General features: G+C 40.4%; 1 pseudogene; it reads right to left on the reverse strand.

Annotated features, from left to right (window-relative positions):
- Nucleotides 1-2,044: 2,044 nt before the first annotated feature.
- Nucleotides 2,045-18,236, reverse strand: part of LOC149996158 (ribosome production factor 1 pseudogene) — a 33,764-nt pseudogene continuing 17,572 nt past the window's right edge.

Below are 18,236 nucleotides of genomic sequence, written 5' to 3' on the forward strand. Positions count from 1 at the left end.
CTTCTTGCCTGTAAATTAAGCATCCTTGATGGTACAGACCTAGTTTAACTTCCAGGTGAAAACAAACTTTAAACAAAAATAAACTTAAAGGCAGCTGCACTAGTTTTAGTCTAATATTGAGCATTGTGATTTTTCCTGTATTACTATTTTTCTCTTTAAGATTACCCTCCTTGTTGTTAAAGGAACTGCAATAAGTCAAGTTTTAATTCAGCTTGTTTGTTTGCATAAATGCAACAAGAACAGCAATTGATCACATATAATCCTTACGTCTGTTTTGCTGGAACTTACACAAGGAACCTTCAGGTTGACTTTTAGTCTACCCTTCAAAGCACAAAACTGAGCCATGCACCTCACACCAAGCCTTGCCTGTAAACACCTGCTTTTTCCAAGTGCCTTAAGGTTCCTTCTAGCCATCTTTCAGGAAAGCAACCTCTGTTCCTTCCCTGGAAAGATTTTCATGAACCGCACAACCAATCAAGGTATCAGGCTTTTTTTTTTTTCCCTGTGGGTTTTTATGAGCTTCTAATGTCAATTCCTGTCCTCAGAGCTTTCTGGTAACAACCAGAGCCCAGGTATGCCATTTAGGCATGCCATTCCAGTCAAAATTTTGGTTTAACAAAACCTTTAACAACTGGTCTTATTAGTTTTATGCAAAGAACCTTATGTCTTTACTTGCTCCTTCAGAATGCCAAACTCTGGAGGGATCAGGTAGGGAGAAAAATATACCCTGTGAAGGAAAATTCTTGTTCTTTTAATATTCATTAGAACTGCATTACCATGCCTTATACTTTCTTTTGTTTGCTTTCCTGTTTGTGACATTTTAACTTTCCCTGTGAAACCTCAATTTTCCTTTCAGAGCATATACAGAGCAATAATCCAAAAACACAGAAAGCTAGGTGCTCTCACCAATATGTCTACTGGACTCCTAGAGAGATGTGCCCTTCCAAACAGACAGAGCTCTATAAACCAGATGGCACCTTACAGCACCAGATGCCTTATAAACATACAGAGCTGTATAACCAGATGATACCTCACAGCACCTAAAACCAGAAGATGTCTTTAGTTCTAGTCTCTTGGTAGAGACATGCTCACTTGCCCAGGCTGAAATGCTCATCAGCCCTGAATGACCCTTCCTGGATCCCAGGTGGCTAAGTCATTCTCCCTGACTGGTTTACAGATGACCTTTCCTAGATCACATTGGCCAAAAACAGATACAGAGAATTCCAGAACAGAACAGAGGCACCCTTTTTGCCTACCAGTTCACTAACTGGTCTCTTGGCAGAGGCATGTTCTCTCACCAGTCTACAGACGACCTTTCCTAGGTCTCATTGGACAAAACCAATACAGCAGTATAGTAACCATAAAATCAGACCACACGCAGTTGAGGTTTTCTCTTCCCAGGTTTAAAAACTTTCACAACTTTTCCATATATTTACCCATTCAGATTTAACCATAACTCATTTCCAATTCTTGTTCTTTTCCACACTGTGAAGGACTATACAGTCAAACTCAGTATTTGGCAGCGAAAAGTTCCTAGATTTGCAGAGATATATTGCAGTTTTCTGAAGCTTAGACCTTGCAAACATCCTGTCATGCAGCAATGACCTGAATGTCTAGACATATACCATTTTACAAACAAAGCACATCACCTGAAGCGCATACCTAACCCACCATTTTGCACACTTCAAAGATGGCAGCATTCATATGTACCACCCACAAGATGGTGGAGGACTTATATGACTCATCCACCATGGTGGAGCACTTACCTGGTTTAATCGGCTTGCTTCAAATTGGGAGGCTGCCTGAATATACTGGGTTCCATGGTGGGCTCTGGAGGGGGAGACCCACTCCTCCTCCTGCAGGGGTGGAGTCGTTGGCTTTGTGGTCACTTCAGAGGTCATTACCGAAAGGGATGGAGGGAGGGAAGTCCCTTGCATCTGCAGAGAAGTGGGTACTGCGGAAACCACTCCACCTGTGGAGGGGGTGGTGCCACAGAAGCCATCTCCACCCACAGAGGGGGCGGTATCATGGAAGCTGCCTCCACCTACAGAGGGGGTGGTGCCACGGGAGCCACCTCCCCCTGGGCGCAGTTTGGTGCCAAAACAGCTCCCTTTGTCTGCAAGTCTTTTCCCCCTGGATTCAGACCGTTAATGAGGTTTATTTCCTCATTCTCTCTTTCTTCTGGTGTTTTACTATCAGGAAGGGGCTTCAGGACCACCTTCTTTCCCTGTACCATTACTTGGTTCTCTAGCCCTATTAAGGACTCATTATACAACTCTACAAATATATTTATATAGTGGGCCTCTTCCCATTTTTCCAGTTGCTGGCAGTGCCTTTTCAATTGCTTAATGATACAGCAACTCAGGGAACCATTCACAGGTCACATTTCCTTACCATCCAAAACATACTTAGGCCAGACATTGTTACAATAATAAATCAATATCTTCTTAGACATAGGATAAAAACAGTACATATTCCAATTTTCCAAAATTCTCCCCAGTGGGCTGCCCTCAGGGGCTTGCCCAGAACTTCTTTTTTTGACCCAGAGATACAGGCCAATGGCTATAACCAAAAAAGTCCCAAGGACTAGAAAACATATATACCACTTAGGCATTCATAATTTCATTATTCTCAGGAGTACTCTTGATCAGACAAATAAATCTAGCACCCATGATTCCATTGTTTCAGAAATGCTCAGAAATAAATTTTCCGCCAAACGATCTTACTTCAATCCCTTTCCAGTTATGTTTTCTTTTCACCCTCCAGGCATATTTAGGCAGCTGGCACCCTTAGAAGGTGTCTCCCTCAGGAGGTCAACCTGCCACGGGCAATTATTGAAGCCCCATCTGGGTCACCAAATTGTTATAGAACCCCATGGGTTGTTCAGCTATGAAGGGCCCAACTGCCCACCACCAGAAGCATAACTCTCAAAACCAGAGTTTTGTAAAAAGAAAAAGGAATGTTTATTTAAAGATTATATGGATTTACCCCACCCCCTGCTCCCACGGTCAATGCCCATCCTGTTGTCCATGTCCATCGGTCCTTTATGCTTGTTCTTTGACTGGACCCTTCCCCATCTTTTCCCCATTATCCCCCTCTCCCTCCCCTTTGGCCACTGTCAATTTGTTTCTTATTTCCATGTCTCTGGTTCTATTTTGCTCATTTGTTTGTGTTGTTCATTAGTGTCCTGTGTTGGGTGAGATCATATGGTATTTGTCTTTTGCCATCTGGCTTATTTCACTTCACATGATACTCTCTGGTTCCATCCATGTTGTCTCGAAGGGTAGACGTTTCTTCTTTCTTTCTGCTACATAGTATTCCATTTACATTACATTTCTAATCTCATTTCATCCTCATGAGAGGCCAGGAGGAAGGTAGTCAGAGTGTGAACTTTGATCTCAGGCACAGAATTATGTCATGCACTTAGCTGAGGGATTCTGAGGCATTCCATGGCTCGGTAATTGGGGCAATGGATTGCATATTGTTTCTTGAGTCTCCTTTGGTGCCAATCAGACCAGGATCCAGAGTCCTCAAGAAGACCATGGGGTGTTCATGCTCCCACCATGAGTCAGGCTCCTGCCTTAGACCCTGCTCTCTGACTCTTCTCCTGCTCTATACCACTAGTGCCCAGGCCCCCAGCAGGCCTGTAGCAGACCATGACCTTCACTTACAGCTGGGCCGGGCAGCTATGCCTTCTAAAAGCCTGTTCTCTTCCAGGGGACAGGAGCCTGCTTCAGGCCTCACCCGGAGCTGGAATGGCATTTTCTATTCCTTGATGAAAACTCTGGGGACCCTCATAGCTGGGCCCCACCGGAAAAAAAAAAAGGATTATATGGATTTAGATCTGTGGAGTTCTCACCTTCCTTGCAAAGGAAGCATGGATCTCTTCTCTACCTCTCTGCAATACTATGTGATTCTCTTTCTCTCCCTTTTCTTTGTAAACTGCCTAATTCTCCTCCTCTGCCAGTGCATGCAACTCTCTTCTTTTCTTCCTCTCCTCTTTTCTTCCTCCCCAAATGTCTGCCGCCCTCTCCTTATATCTCTGACTGTGGCCTGTGACACAGTAGGCATGGTAACTGGTTCTGACCATTCACAGAACTTTCCACAAGCTTTGCTTATTCACTGCTCATTATTCCTTGGAGCTGTGGAAGAACTGAAGCCATTTACATAATTAAGACCTTAGCTACCAGCCATAGATATGCAATGGCATCTTGAAAGCTGTTTCCCTTTCCCCATCCTCCAAACCACAGACTCTGGGGTTTTCTGGGGGACCCAACTCTGTAGCAATGTCATCAGCCTCCGTATAACAGTTCAGGAAAACATGTGCCATGTTGCACTGGATCACACATGGTTCTCCCTGTCCCTTCAAAGCCACATGGATCTCTCCTCTCTGCAAACTGCATGGTTCTCCCTATTCCTTTTACCTCCTTGCAAACTATGTGGTGCTCCCTACTCTCTCTCCAAACCTTGTGGATCTCCTCTCATCTCTTCTCTTCTCTCTCCCCCGAAAAATGGTTGCTGCCATATTTTTAAATTCTTGACCATGGCCTATGGTGCAGTGGGTGTGGTTTTGACCATTCACAGAACCTTCTGCAGGCTCTGTATACTCTTTTCTCACTAGTCCATAGTCAAACCCCCCCCCCATCTCTTTGGGGCCTTGGGAGAATCAAAGCCATTTGCATAACTGAAACACTAGCTACCAGCCATAGTTATGCAAATGCATCTTAAAAGCTGCCCCCTTCCCGCCCATCCGTGACCCATAGACTCTGGGGATTTTTGGGGGGGGGGGAGGGAACCCTGTCTGTAACAATAGCATTACTAGGACTTGGTGATTGATTGGATGTAGGGGAGGAACTTGAAAGAGCAGTTTTAGGATTCTGGCTGTAGGAATTGGGTTGAAGTGTTGCCATCCAGTCACTAACATGAACAGGGTGAAAGAGAAATCAATTAAATGTGACTCTGTGTGTAAATATAGATGTTATGAGATAAACAAGCATTCAGTTTGAATATGTTAAGTTTAAGAAACATGTGAGATTTCTCAGGGAAAATGTCGGGTGGCCACTTTGATTTATGGCAATGAAGTTTAGCAGAGAGGTCTGTATTTCCTGGACATTTGGAGGTCATTGGTGTACAAAAAGCATTTAAAGCCTTGGATTAAGTAGGTCACCTAGGGAGAAAAGTTAGAAAAGAAGCAAAGAGAACCATCAGTTTCATAAGTCAGGTTCTTACAACATGTCAAGTCTAGGTGTGTTAATAAGATCGGGTTTCTGAACAGAAATGACTTGATGATCAGTTTTTCATCCATAATGATTCCAGTAAGGCAGTTAGCCAAACAAGCAGCAAACCATTCCATGTATGAGAACTCATTTCTAAAACACAACATATATTATTATCCCCATTATACAGAAGAAAAAGGAAGACTATGGAAGTTTAAGTGATTTGGTAAAATTGCAGATTCACTGAGTGACAGACAGGACTGAGACTAAATTCTGGGCATGTAATTACAGTAGGAACTCTTTCCACCCTTCAAGAATAGATCCCTACAGTCATCACAAGCTTGTTAAGAAATACAGAAGTCCATTATCCTGGTCAGGAGACCTAGAACAAAGAAAGTTATTAGGCAAAATTAAATTACAAACTTGTGGGAAGATGTGATCACCATGAACTCAAGAAGTGAATAAAGTCTATGGGTGTGTGGACTGTGAAGGCAAAAAAGGAGGAAGCGCAGTTGAAAGGGAGAGGTGGAAAACCTCTCAGATTTAAGGACAGAATGAGTAAGTTTCAGAGCACACCAGGATATAGAAAAGAACCAATGACAAATGGGCTTCATTTCACAAGTCTACTTGAATAGATTGGTGGTGGCTCAACACAGAAATTTAGCAAAGCCTGCCGAAGGCAGTAAATAAGGAAGTGGGGGCAGAGCATTATGGCTACCTTTCCCAGACTAGAGGATCTGTGGTGGCAACAAATAAAAACATATTTGGATAATCAAAGTCAGATCAGATTATTTCTGTCTAGAAAGTCAGGTCCAAAATATTGAATTTAGCTTAGAGTCCACAAAGAGTCTATAGATTGAAGAAGGAGGAAATATCTTGAAATCTCCAGGAAAATTTATATGTTTCTGGAGGTGTGCTGCCTAAAGCAAAGAAGGGGGTAAAAACTGGAATTCCAGCAGAAAACTAGAAAGCTGTCAGCTTGATGTAAGTTAGTGGCTTTTCAAACTCTTTTTTAAAGCTGGAAATTCTTTCTAAAAATTAAATCTTACGTGAAATTCCAATGTATAAAGCAGGGGAAAAAAAGACGTTTTTATTAGGACAATTTATTTTATAGTTTTAAATGTATAACATATGCTTATAAGGTGAACCAAAAGATAAAGGAAGTTGGTGAAAAAAACACAAAAGTTTTATCTCCAGGATGATAAAAGAGAGAGTTGCATTCTCTTATTAGCTTTAACATTTAAGCATTCAATCTATTTCTGAGTTTTATTTTAGTTTTATAGTAGCAAGGAAGCCCTGATACAGATTGATTCTCATAGATCAGTACTAGTATATGGTAATTTTGGTTTTTTTGTTGTGTGTTTTACAATTTGCCTACAGTCACGGGGTACTCTTCAATTAAACTAATCAAGAAGAACGTGTTGTAGGAATTATTTTTCTTCGTAAGAATATGAATATCAAGAAGCATCCAAAGTAATAAGTTTGGAGCCATGTATGGTGTGAGGTGATCATGATTGGCCATAGTATAGGCTATCTGTTACTGTACAATCACCATGGTATGAGAAGACCAAATGCATAAAAGAAGATCTTGAGTCTGGCCAGACAGTAAATGAAATGCAGTGTGCCTGCACTATAATAGTGTCTAAGGTTACAGTTTTGTATAAGTGGATGTGCACAGACTGAAAGTGAAAAAAGAGAGTTGTACTGAGGCAGGGGGAGAGAAAGAAGTGACAGATCTGAGACTTTTCTAGCTATAGAAGATGTCTTGTAATTTATTTAGTAACAGGCATGGGTTAACACAGATCATTTACAAACTAAAAGAGCACTTCCATTTTGTAATACGAGGTCTGTCTGGAAAAAGTCCAGCCATTGTTAATGTAATGAGAATGGTTTGCTCAACATTGATGTAACCTGGCAGCCAAGGAGAGTGAACTGAGATGCGCATGCGTGAACAATGACATCTTCACTATACTAGTCAGCAGTGGGGGTAGATGCCATTGAGTAAGTGTGTGTACTGTGTTGTCATCGTATTTAAAATGACTGAGCGAGCAGAGCAATAAATCTGCATGAATTTTTTTTGTTAATCTTGAGTATTCCTCCTCAGAAACTATTCGGATGATTCAGAAGGACTTCAGGGACAATGCAATGAGTGCAGTGCAAATAAAAGTGTGTCACAAATGCTTCAAAGATGGTTGAGAATCTGTTGACAGTTATCCATGTTCTGTTAATATTCTGGTTATTTGCTTAGTTTTTCTATTTTTGAGATTCTTTTGTTGATAGTTGTGAGTTTGTTGTCATTTTATTATTTTTTTAAATATGTTTTATTGATTATGTTGTGATAGTTATCCCCATTTCTTTTCCCTTAGTTCCCCTCCACCCACTGACCCCTCCCTCTCCATTTGTCCCCCCAACTTAGTCCATGCCCATTGGCTGGGAATATAGTTCCTCTCAACATCTTCTTGTCTACTCCACTCCCTCCTACTATGCTTCTTAATTTCTGTATCATCTCCCTCCCTTACCCTCCTCCCCCCTCCCTGTTGACCTCCCCCCCATAATGTTCCCCATACCTATAATTCTTTTCCCACTCTTGTTGCCTACTTAGTTTGCCTTTGTTTTGGTTCCTTAGCTCCTGTTGTTGGTTGTTGTGATACAGTTTTCATTTTAATGTTCATACTTTTGATCCTCTTTCTCCTAAACAAGTCCCTTTAACATTTCATATAACAGTGGTTTGGATCTGATGAACTCCTTCTGTTTTACTTGTCCTGGAAGCACTTTCTCTGCCCTTCTATTCTGAATGACAGCTTTGCTGGATAGAGTAATTGTGGTTGTAGGTTTTTGCTTTTCATTACTTTGAATATTTCTTTCCAGTCCCTTCTTGCCTACAGAGTTTCTTTTGATAAAACAGCTGAGATTCCTATTGGGACCCCTTTGTACATAATTCTCTTCTTCTCTCTTGCTGCTTTTAAGATTCTCTCTTTATCTTTATTTTTTGGCATTTTGATTATAATGTGTCTTGGTGTGGTTCTCCCTGGGCCCAGTTTTTTTGGAACTTTCTGTGCTTTTTAGGCCTGTAAGTCTATTTCCTTCCCCAAGTTAGGGAAGTTCTGCTTCATTATTTTTTCACATAATTTTTCAATTTCTAGTTCTTCTTCACCTTCTGGCAATCCAATGATTTGGATGTTGGCCTGCTTATAGCTGTCCCAAAGGTTTCTGAGCCTCTCCTCATTTTCCTCACTTTTTGTTTCCTCTTTCTGCACTGGTTGACTGTTTGTCCCTTCCCTATGTTCCAATTTGTCGGTTTGATCCCTGGTTTTCTTTCCCTCACCACTGGTTTCGTATGTGCTTTTGTTCATTTCAGCAGGACTAGCCTTCATCCTTTCCCCATCTTGTTTAAGATCTGCTGTTAGGTCTGTAGGCATTTTTATAACCAAAGCTCTGAACTGTGACTCAGAAAGGTTTCCTATCTGCTGCTTCGTTAGATTAGATATTTGCTGTCTGGTCAGCTGCATCACCGGGATCTCTATCATGATCTGTGCCATCCTGACAGTTTTGTGTTTACCTTTGCTTCCTGGGCAGGGCTGTCACACCTCCTACGCTATAGGGGGTGGAGCCCCATGCACTCGTCACAACCGGGTGACCCTTCTCACTACGCTGTGGCATTTTGTGTGGGGGTGGGGGTCCAAGATGGATTCCTGCTGTTCACTTTCTGCTGAGAGACTGGGAGCCTTCTCCTCTGTCCCCACCCTCTCCGGGCCTCCCAATCCAAGGCACTGGGGGTCTGTCTTCCCTGGCATTGGAATCGCAAGCTGACAGGTCTGGTCTGTAGCTGAGGGTGCTCCCCAGGTGCTTCTTGCCTCCCCTTAAATATGGGTGTCTGTGCTTACCGCTGTCCTGCTGCCATCACCACTGCTGCCGCCGCCAGCACAGTTTGACCTCTCTGCCCCGACTTCGCCACTCTTGCCCGTCTGGACAAGCACCACTTCTTTATAACTTTATAAATTGAACTTCCATTTTTTTCTGGAACTTTTGGTTATGTATGGTTTTCTGGTAGTTTTATTTCTTCTTAGTTGTGGAGGGAGATGGAGCATGTCAGTCTAGGCATCCATCTTGCCGGAAGTTTGTTGTCATTTTTTTAAAGTATATTTTATTGATTATGTAGTTACAGTTCCATTTTTTTCCCCTTTGCTCCCCTCTGCCCAGTATCCCCTTTCCCTCTAGCAATCCCACCCCACTTAGTTCATATCCATGGGTCATGCATATAAGTTCTTTGGCTTCACCCTTTCCTATATTATTCTTAACTTCCTCCTGTCTATTTTGTACCAACCAATTATGCTTCTTAATCCCTGCACTATATCCCCATTTCTTCCCCCACCCTCCCAGCTGATAACCCTCCAAATGATCCCCATATCTATGATTCTGTTCCTGTTTGATTTGCTTAGTTGTATTTTGTTTTTACTTTTTAGATTCAATTGTTGATAGTTGTGAGTTTGTTGTCATTTTAGTGTTCATAGTTTTGATCTTCTTTTTCTTAAGTAAGTCCCTTTGACATTTTATATAATAATGGCTTGTTAATGATGAACTCCTTTAGCTCACCTTGTCTGGGAAGCACTTCATCTGCCCTTCCATTCCAAATGATAGCCTTGCTGGTAGAGTAATCCTACTTGCAGGTTGCCTTTCATCACATTGAATACTGCTTGCCAGTCCCTTCCTGTCTGCAAAGTGTCCTCTGAGAAATCAACTGATAGTCTTACAGGCACCCCACTGTATGCAACTCTTCGCCTCTCTCTTGCTGCCCCTGGGACTCTCTCTTTATCTTTCACATTTCGCATTTCAATCATGATGTGTCCTGGTGTGGTCCCCTCTGGGCCCAGCTCACCTGGGACCCTTGTGCTTCCCGGACCTGTATGTTCATCTCCTTCGCAAAATTTGGGAAGTTTTCCTCATTTTTTTCAATTCTTGCCTCCTCATTCTGCATTGGTTGACTGTTTGTTTTCTTTCTTATGTTCCAAATCATTGATTTGAACCCAGGTTCCTTCCCTTTACCATTGGTTTTGTGTGGATTTTTCTTCGTTTCGTTTAGCATAGCCTTCACTTCTCTTATGTGTCTGCCATACTCAAGCATATCTGTCAAGCCTGTGAGCATCTTTATCACCAGTGTTTGGAATTCTGCGTCTGTTAGGTTGTCTATCTCCTCATCTGTTAGGTTGGCTATCTTCTCATCATTTAGTTCTCCCACTGGAACCTTGATACACTCTCCCTTTTGGGCCATATTTCTCTGTCTCCTCACTCTGAGAGGCTCCTGTGCTTGTTTGCCTCCGTGTCCCAGGTAGAGCTGTCACTCCTGTTACGTTGTAAGGGGCAGAGCCTTAGAGATTCATTAGTGCAGGGTGACCTGTTTTATCACATTGTGGTGCTGTATGTGGGGGAATGGTCCAAGAGGGAACAATGCCCACCCAGCACTTGCCCCTTTTCCAGGCACCTCTCCCACTTCTGCACAAAACTGGCACTCCTCTAGCTGCTGCCCTAGACGTTGTTTCCAGAGTGGGTGGGTCTGCGGACGTTCTAGGACTGTGGGGGCCCTTTAACCAAGTGGACTCTGCTGAGACACTGGCAGTTTCTGTCTCGCCCCAACCCCTACTGGTCTGCACAGTCAGAAGCAATGAATGAGGCTTGATTTCCCCCAGTGCTGGGACCATGAGATTCGAGATCCAGTGAAGAGCTGGGAACACTCCCCCATGTCCCTCCCAACTTTTTAAAACATGTGACTGCGCTTTCTGCTGACCTGCTGCTGCCACCGCTGCTGCCACCACCACACCTCATCCTTTTGGCCCCGGCTCTGCCCCTCCTACCTGTCTGCGTGAGTATTTCTTCTTTATATCTTTGTTTGTTGGACTTCCATGCAGGTTGATTTTCTGCAACTTCTGGTCATTTCTAGTTTTGAGGTAGTTGTATTCCTTCTTAGTTTTGCAGGGATACACAGCATGTCTGTCTTTGCCTCCATCTTGCCAGATTTTTGTTGTCACTTTAATGTTCATAGTTTTGATCTTCTTTTTATAAAGTAAGTCCTGTTAACATTTCATATAATAATGGCTTGGTGGTGATTAACTCCTTTAGCTTTACCTTGTCTGGGAAACACTTTATCTGCTTTTTTTTATTCTAAATGATAGCTTTGCTGGATAGAGTAATCTTGGTTGTAGGTCTTTGCTTTTCATCACTTCGCTTACTTCTTGGCAGTCCCTTATTGCCTGCAAATCTTCTTTTGAGAAGTTAGCTAATAGCCTTATAGGAACTTATTTGTAGGTAACCCTCTTCTTTTCTCTTTCTGCTTTTAAGATTCTCTCTTTCTCTTTAACCTTTGGCATTTTAATTATGATGTGCCTTGGTGTGGTCCTCTTTGGGTCTAGCTTGTATGAAACTCTGTGCTTCTTGGACTTGTATGTCTATTTCCTTCACCAAATTAGGGAAATTTTCCTTATTTTTTCAACAAAGTTTTCAATTTATTGCTCTTCCTTTTCTTCTTCTGAAACCCCTGATTCAGATGTTGGTATGTTTAAAGTTGTCCCAGAGGTTCCTAATGCTTCCTTACTTTTTTTTTCTTCAATTCTTGTTTTCTCATTCTATACTGGTTGACTGTTTATTTCTTCCTTATGTTCCAAATAATTGATTTCAACCCCAGCTTCCTCTCTTTCACCATTGGTTTCATGTAGCTTTTTCCCGATTTCACTTAATAGAGCCTTCATTTTTTCCCCTTATGTATTTGCTGTGCTCAATTATGTCTGTCAAACTTGTGAGCATCTTTAAAATCAATGTTTTGAACTCTGTGTCTGTTAGGTTGGTTACCTCCTGGTCGCTTAGTTTTCCCACTGGAACCTTAATCTGCTCCCTCTTTTGGGTCATATTTCTATGTCTCCTCAACTTGAAAGCCTCCTGTGTTTGCCTCTGTGTATTAGGTAGAGCTTTTGCACCTGTTACATTGCAAGGGGCGGAGCCATAAGTATTTTTCAGTGCAGGGTGATCCATTTCACCACGTTGTGGTGCTGTATGTGGGGGAGGGGTCTGAGAGAAAACAATGCTACTTGCTCAGCACTCACCCCCTTTCCAGGCACTTCTCCCACTTTCTGAATGGGACTAGCGCCCCTCCAGCTGTTGCCCTGGTTGTGGTTCCCAGAGTGGGTGGATTTCCTGACATTCTAGGACTGAGTGGGCCCTCTGAAAAAAATGGACCCTGCTGAGAGACCGGCAGTTTCTTCTGTAACTCCAACCCCCTCTGGTTTTTACAGTCAGAAGCAATGAGGCTTTATTTTCCCCAGCACCAGAACCATGAGCTGCACTGTCTGGTCTGAGGCTGGGATTGCTTCCCAGGTGTCTCTCCTGACTTTTATAATGTGTGACTGCACTTTCTACCAGCTGGCCACAGCCACTGCCTTGTTGCCATGGCCACTGCTGCCACACCATGTCCTTCTACCCTGGCTCCACCCCTCCTACCTTTCTGAATGAGTATTAATTCTTTATATCTTTGTTTGTTGGACTTCCATGCAGTTCTATTTTCTAGCAGTTCTGGTTGTTTTTCATTTTGAAATAGTTGTATTCCTTCTTCTGGTTGTGGAGGGAGGTGAAGTGTGTCTATCTAAGCCTTCATCTTGACCAGAAGTCTAGATAATAAATCTTTAGGGGTAGCAAAAACTATTTACACTCTTTTCTTTTTTAAAATGTTTTTGCTATTTTTAAATTTTAATCTTGTATTTTTTTCCATTACCACTTAGTCCACTTATACCCCTTTCCCCAAAGCAATCATCACACTGTTGTTCATGTTCATGAGTCCTTTTTCCTTTTTTCTCAGTTCCTTCACCCCTTAATCTCCCCACCCCTAGTTGTCATCCTGCTTTTCATTTACTGGTCTGTCCTCAGTTTCCTTGTTAGTTCAGTTTGTTCATTAGATTCCACATATGAGTGAAATCATATGGTATTTATTTTTCTCTGAGTGGCTTATTTCACTTAGCATAATGTTCTCCAGTTCCCTCATACTGTCTCAAAGGGTAAAGCTTTCTTCTTTTTTAAGGCAAAGTAGTATTCCATTATACAAATGTCTCATAGTCGTTTTATGCATTCATCTGTTGATGGACAATTGAGCTTCTTCCATATCTAGGTGATAGTAAATAATGTGTAATGAACATAGGGATGCTTATTTTTTTTTTGACATAGTGTTTTGAGTTCCTTCAAATATATTCCCAGAAGTAGGATCGCTGGGTCACAGGAAAGGTCTATATATTTTTTTGAGGTATCTGCATGCTGCTTTCCACAGTGACTACACCAATCTGCATTCTCACCAACAGTTCAAAAGAGTTCCCCTTTCTCCACATCCTCTCATGCACTTATTTGATTTATTGATGATAGCCATTATGACAGGTGTGAGATGATATCTCACTGTGGTTTTAACTTGCATTTCTCTGATGATTAGTGACATTGAGCACTTTAGCATATGTCTCTTGGCCATTTGTATCAATCAAGTAGTTTCTTGGAATCTTTGGGTTTCTCTATGTACAGTATCATGTCATCTGCAAGTAATAACAGTTTTACCTCTTCCTTTTCTTCCTAATTTGGATACCTTTTATTTCTTCTTATTGTTTGATTGCTATGGCTAGGACATTCAGTACTATATTGAATAAGAGAGATGAAAGCAGACATCCCCGTCTTGTTCCCAGTCTTAAGGAGAATAATTGAATTTTTTCCTTATTGTGTATAATGCTGGCAATGAGTTTGTCATATATGGTCTTTATTATGTTTAGGTATTTTCCTTCTGTTATCATTTTGCTGAGAGTTTTGATCATAAGTGAGTGCTGGCTTTTATCAAATGCTTTTTTTGCATCTATTAATATATGTATTTTTTCTTTCATTTTGTTTATGCGATTGGATCACATTTATTGATTTGCAAATTTTGTAACAACATTGCATTTCCAGAATAAATCACACTTGATCATGGTGTATGATCTTTTTGATGCATTGTTGTATTTGGTTTGCTAATAATATTTTGAGGATTTAAGCATCTATGTTAATCACAAATACTGGTCTATAATTTTCTTTTTTAGTAGCATCTTTATCTGGTTTTGAAATTAGGATAATGCTGGCCTTGTAAAATTAGTTTGGGAGCCTTCTCTCCTCTTGAATTTTATGAAATAGTTTGAGAAAGAGGAGTATGTGTTCTTCCCAGAATGTTTGGTAAAATTCACCTATGAAGCCATCCAGTCCAGGGCTTTTGTTTATTGGGAGTATTTTTAAATGACTACTTCAGTTTCACTAAGTGTAATCTGTCTATTCAGGTTCTTTGAGTCTCCCTGATTTAGTTTTGGGAGATTGTATCCTTCTAGGAATTTATCCATTTCATCCAGGTTGTCCAATTTGTTGGCATTTAGTTACCCATAATATTTTCTCACAATTTTTTATATTTCTTTGGTGTCTGTTGTTATTTCTCCTCATTCATTTATGTTTTTATTTATTTGTGGTCTCTCTTTTTTTCTTGATGAGTCTAGTTAAAGGTTTGTCAATCTTGTTTATCTTTTCAAAGAACCCGATCTTGGATTCATTGACTCTTTGCATCATTTTTTAAAACTCAATTTTGTTTATTTCTGCTCTGATCTTTATTAATTCCTTTCTTCTACTCACTGTAGGCTTTCTTTGTTGTTCTTTTTCAAGTTCCTTTAAGCATGAACTTAGACTGTTTATTTGAGATTTTTTGTTGTTGTTGTTTTGAGACAGGCTGGTAATGCTATGAATTTCCCTCTTAGGATTGCTTTTCCAGTGTCCCACTGATTTTGGGTTATTGTGTCCTCATTTCCATTTGTTTCTTTCTTTCTTTTTTTTTTTTTAGAGAGAGGGGAAAGGAGAAAGAAAGGGAGAGAAGCATCACTGTGTGGTTGCCTCTCACTTGCGCCCCCAACTGGGGACCTGATGTGCAACCTAGTTATGTGCCCTGACTGGGAATCGAACCAGTGACACTTGGCTCGCAGGCTGACACTCCACTGAGCCACAGCAGCCAGGGTTCATTTGTTTCAAGGTATGTTTTTATTTCTTTCTTGAACTCATTGTTAACACATTCACTGTTCAATTACATGTAATTTAGCTTCAATATCTTTGTGTGTTTTTCAGTGTCCTTGTGATTGATTTCTAGTTTCATAGCAGTATGGCCAGAGAAGATACTTGATATAATTTCAGTCTTCTTAAAATATTGAGATTTGCTCTGTGTCTTTAACACGTGGTCTATCCTGAATTTCTAGTCAAGATGGAGGCATAAGTAGACAAGCTCTGCCTTCTCACACAACCATAGAAATAATTACAACCAGATCTCAAAACTAATAATACCCAGAAAATAGAGCTCTATGGAAGTTGGACAACCAACGAATTATAGAATACACATTCATCCAGATAGGTAGGAGGGGCAGAATCATGGAGATGGCAGAGAGGCACTATAGCATGGAAAGGAAACAGCAGCATAAGAATGCCAGAAGGAGAAGAGGAAGAGCAAGAAATTGAAAACTTACTTGACAAAATAATGAAAGAAAACTTTCCTAATTTGGTAAAGGAAATAGACATACAAGTACAGGAAGCACAGAGAGTCCCAAACAAGTTGGAACCAAAGAGAAACACACCAAGAATCATAATTAAAATGACAAAGGTAAAATATAAAGAATCATAAAAACAGCAAGAGAAAAGAAGAGAGTTACCTCCAAAGAAGTTCCTGTAAGACTATCAGCTGATTTCTCAAAAGAAACTTTGCAGGCAAGAAGGGACTGCCAAGAAGTATTCAAAGTGAGAAAAAGCAAAGACCCACACCAAGATTACTCTATCCAGCAAAGTTATCATTTAGAATGGAAGGGCAGATAATGTGCTTCCTAGACAAGGTAAAGGTAAAGGAATTCATCACCACCAAGCCATTATTATAGGAAATGTTAGAGGGACTTATTTAAGAAAAAGAATATCAAAACTATGAATATTAAAAAGGCAAAAAATTTACAACTATCAAAAACTGAACCTTAAAAAAAAAAAAGCAAACAACTAGAACAGGAACAGAATCATAGATATGGAGGTCATTTGGATGCTTACCAAGTGGGAGGAGGATGGGAGAAAATGGAGAAATGTTGCAGGGATTAAGAAGCATAATTGGTAGAAACAAAATAGACAGGGTTATGTTAAGAATAATATAGGAAATGGAGAAACCAAAGAACTTACATGCACAAGCCTTGGACATGAACTAAGAAGAGGAATCACTAGAGGGAAGAGGGGTACCAGGCAGAGGGAGGCAAAGGGGGAAAAGTTGGCACAACTCTAATAGCATAACTAATAAAATATACTTAAAAAACATGTGGTCTATCCTAAAAAATGTTACATGTGCACTTGAAAAGTACATATATTCTGCTGCTCTGTGGTGAAATGCTATAAAGATATCAATTAAATCCATTTGATCTAGTGTGTCATTTAAGTCTACTGTCTCCTTGTTGATTGTATCTATACGTTGAAGTCAATGCAGTGTTAAAATCCCCAACTAAGACTGTGTTTCTGTCAATCTCTCCCATTATGTCCATCAGTATTTGCTTCACATATTTAGGTGCTCCTATATTGGGCGCATAAATGTGTACTAAGGTTATATCCACTTGTTGGATTATTCTCTTTATCATTAAGTAGTGTCCTTCTTTGTCTCTTATTATCATCTTGGTTTTAAAATCTATTTTATCAGATATAAGTGCTACTACCCCAGATTTATTTTTCTTTCTGTTTGCATGAAATATCTTTTCCCACTCCTTTTAGTCTGTGTGTAACTTTGAATCTGAGCTAGGTCTCTTGGAGGCAGCATATCCATTCAGCTACCCTATATCTTTCAGTTGGAGCATTTAAGCCATTTACATTTAAGGTGATTATTGATAAATACATTATCTATATGCATTTTTTTGTTAGGCCATTTTCCTCTTTCTTTTTTTCTCTTTTTCTTTTCTCTTATTAAAGCAAACCCTTTAACATTTGCTGCAGTACTAGTTTGATGTCAACAAACTCCTTTAGCTTCTTGTCTGGAAAGCTCCTTATTTCTCCTTCAATTTTAAATAATAGCCTTGCTGGGTAAAGTAGCCTTGGTTGTAATTATTTGCTTCTCATCACCTTGACTATTTCACACCACTTCATCTGGCCTGAAATATTTCTGCTGAGAAATCAGATGACAGTCTCATAAGTGAACCCTTGTATGTTACTACCTGCTTTTCTCTTGCAGCCTTTAGTAATCTTTCCTTGTCTTTATGCCTTGTCATTTTAATTATGATGTGTCTCAGTGTAAGCCTCTTTGGGTCCAACTTGTTTGGGACTCTCTGAGCTTCCTGGACTTATGTGTCTTTTCCCTTCACCAGATTACAAAAGTTTTGAGTCATTATTGCTTCAAATAGGTTCTTGATCCCTTGCTCACTCTCTTCTTCTGGCTTTCCCATGATGCAGATGTTATGCTTCATGCTGTCCAAAATGTTTCTTAAGTTATTCTCATTTAAATTTTTTTTTTGTTGTTGTTGTTGTTGTTTTTACTGCTTTGCCTGGGAATTTTTTTCTACCCCGTCTTCCAAATTACTGGTTTGATCCTATGTTTCATCTAACCTACTGTGTGTTCCTTCCAATGTATTATTTGTTTCAGATATTGCATTTGTTATTTTGGAGTGTTCCTTTTTTATGGTTTCTGTGTCTTTTTTCATGCTGTTGAGTACCTTTATAATCATTACTCTAAACTCTTTATCTGATAAGTTGCTTGTCTCCATTTTATCTAACTCTTCTGGAGAATTCTTCTGCAGTATTTGCCTGTTCTTTAACTTAGGGTCTGTTTCTTTGTATTTTCCTTTTGGCTACTTCCTTGTATTTGTTTCTATGTGTTAGGTAAATTTACAAAGACTCTGGTGTAGGTCTTAGTCAGACACTGCTTGTGACTGGCCCTGGTCAACCTGTTTGGAGCTATCAGCAATCCACAGCATGTGGTTCCCTCTACGGGGCCTCTCTGTG

The sequence above is a fragment of the Furipterus horrens genome, unplaced genomic scaffold (genome assembly GCF_987537825.1).
Source record: "Furipterus horrens unplaced genomic scaffold, mFurHor1.1.pri manual_scaffold_12, whole genome shotgun sequence".
Taxonomy (NCBI): Eukaryota; Metazoa; Chordata; class Mammalia; order Chiroptera; family Furipteridae; genus Furipterus; species Furipterus horrens.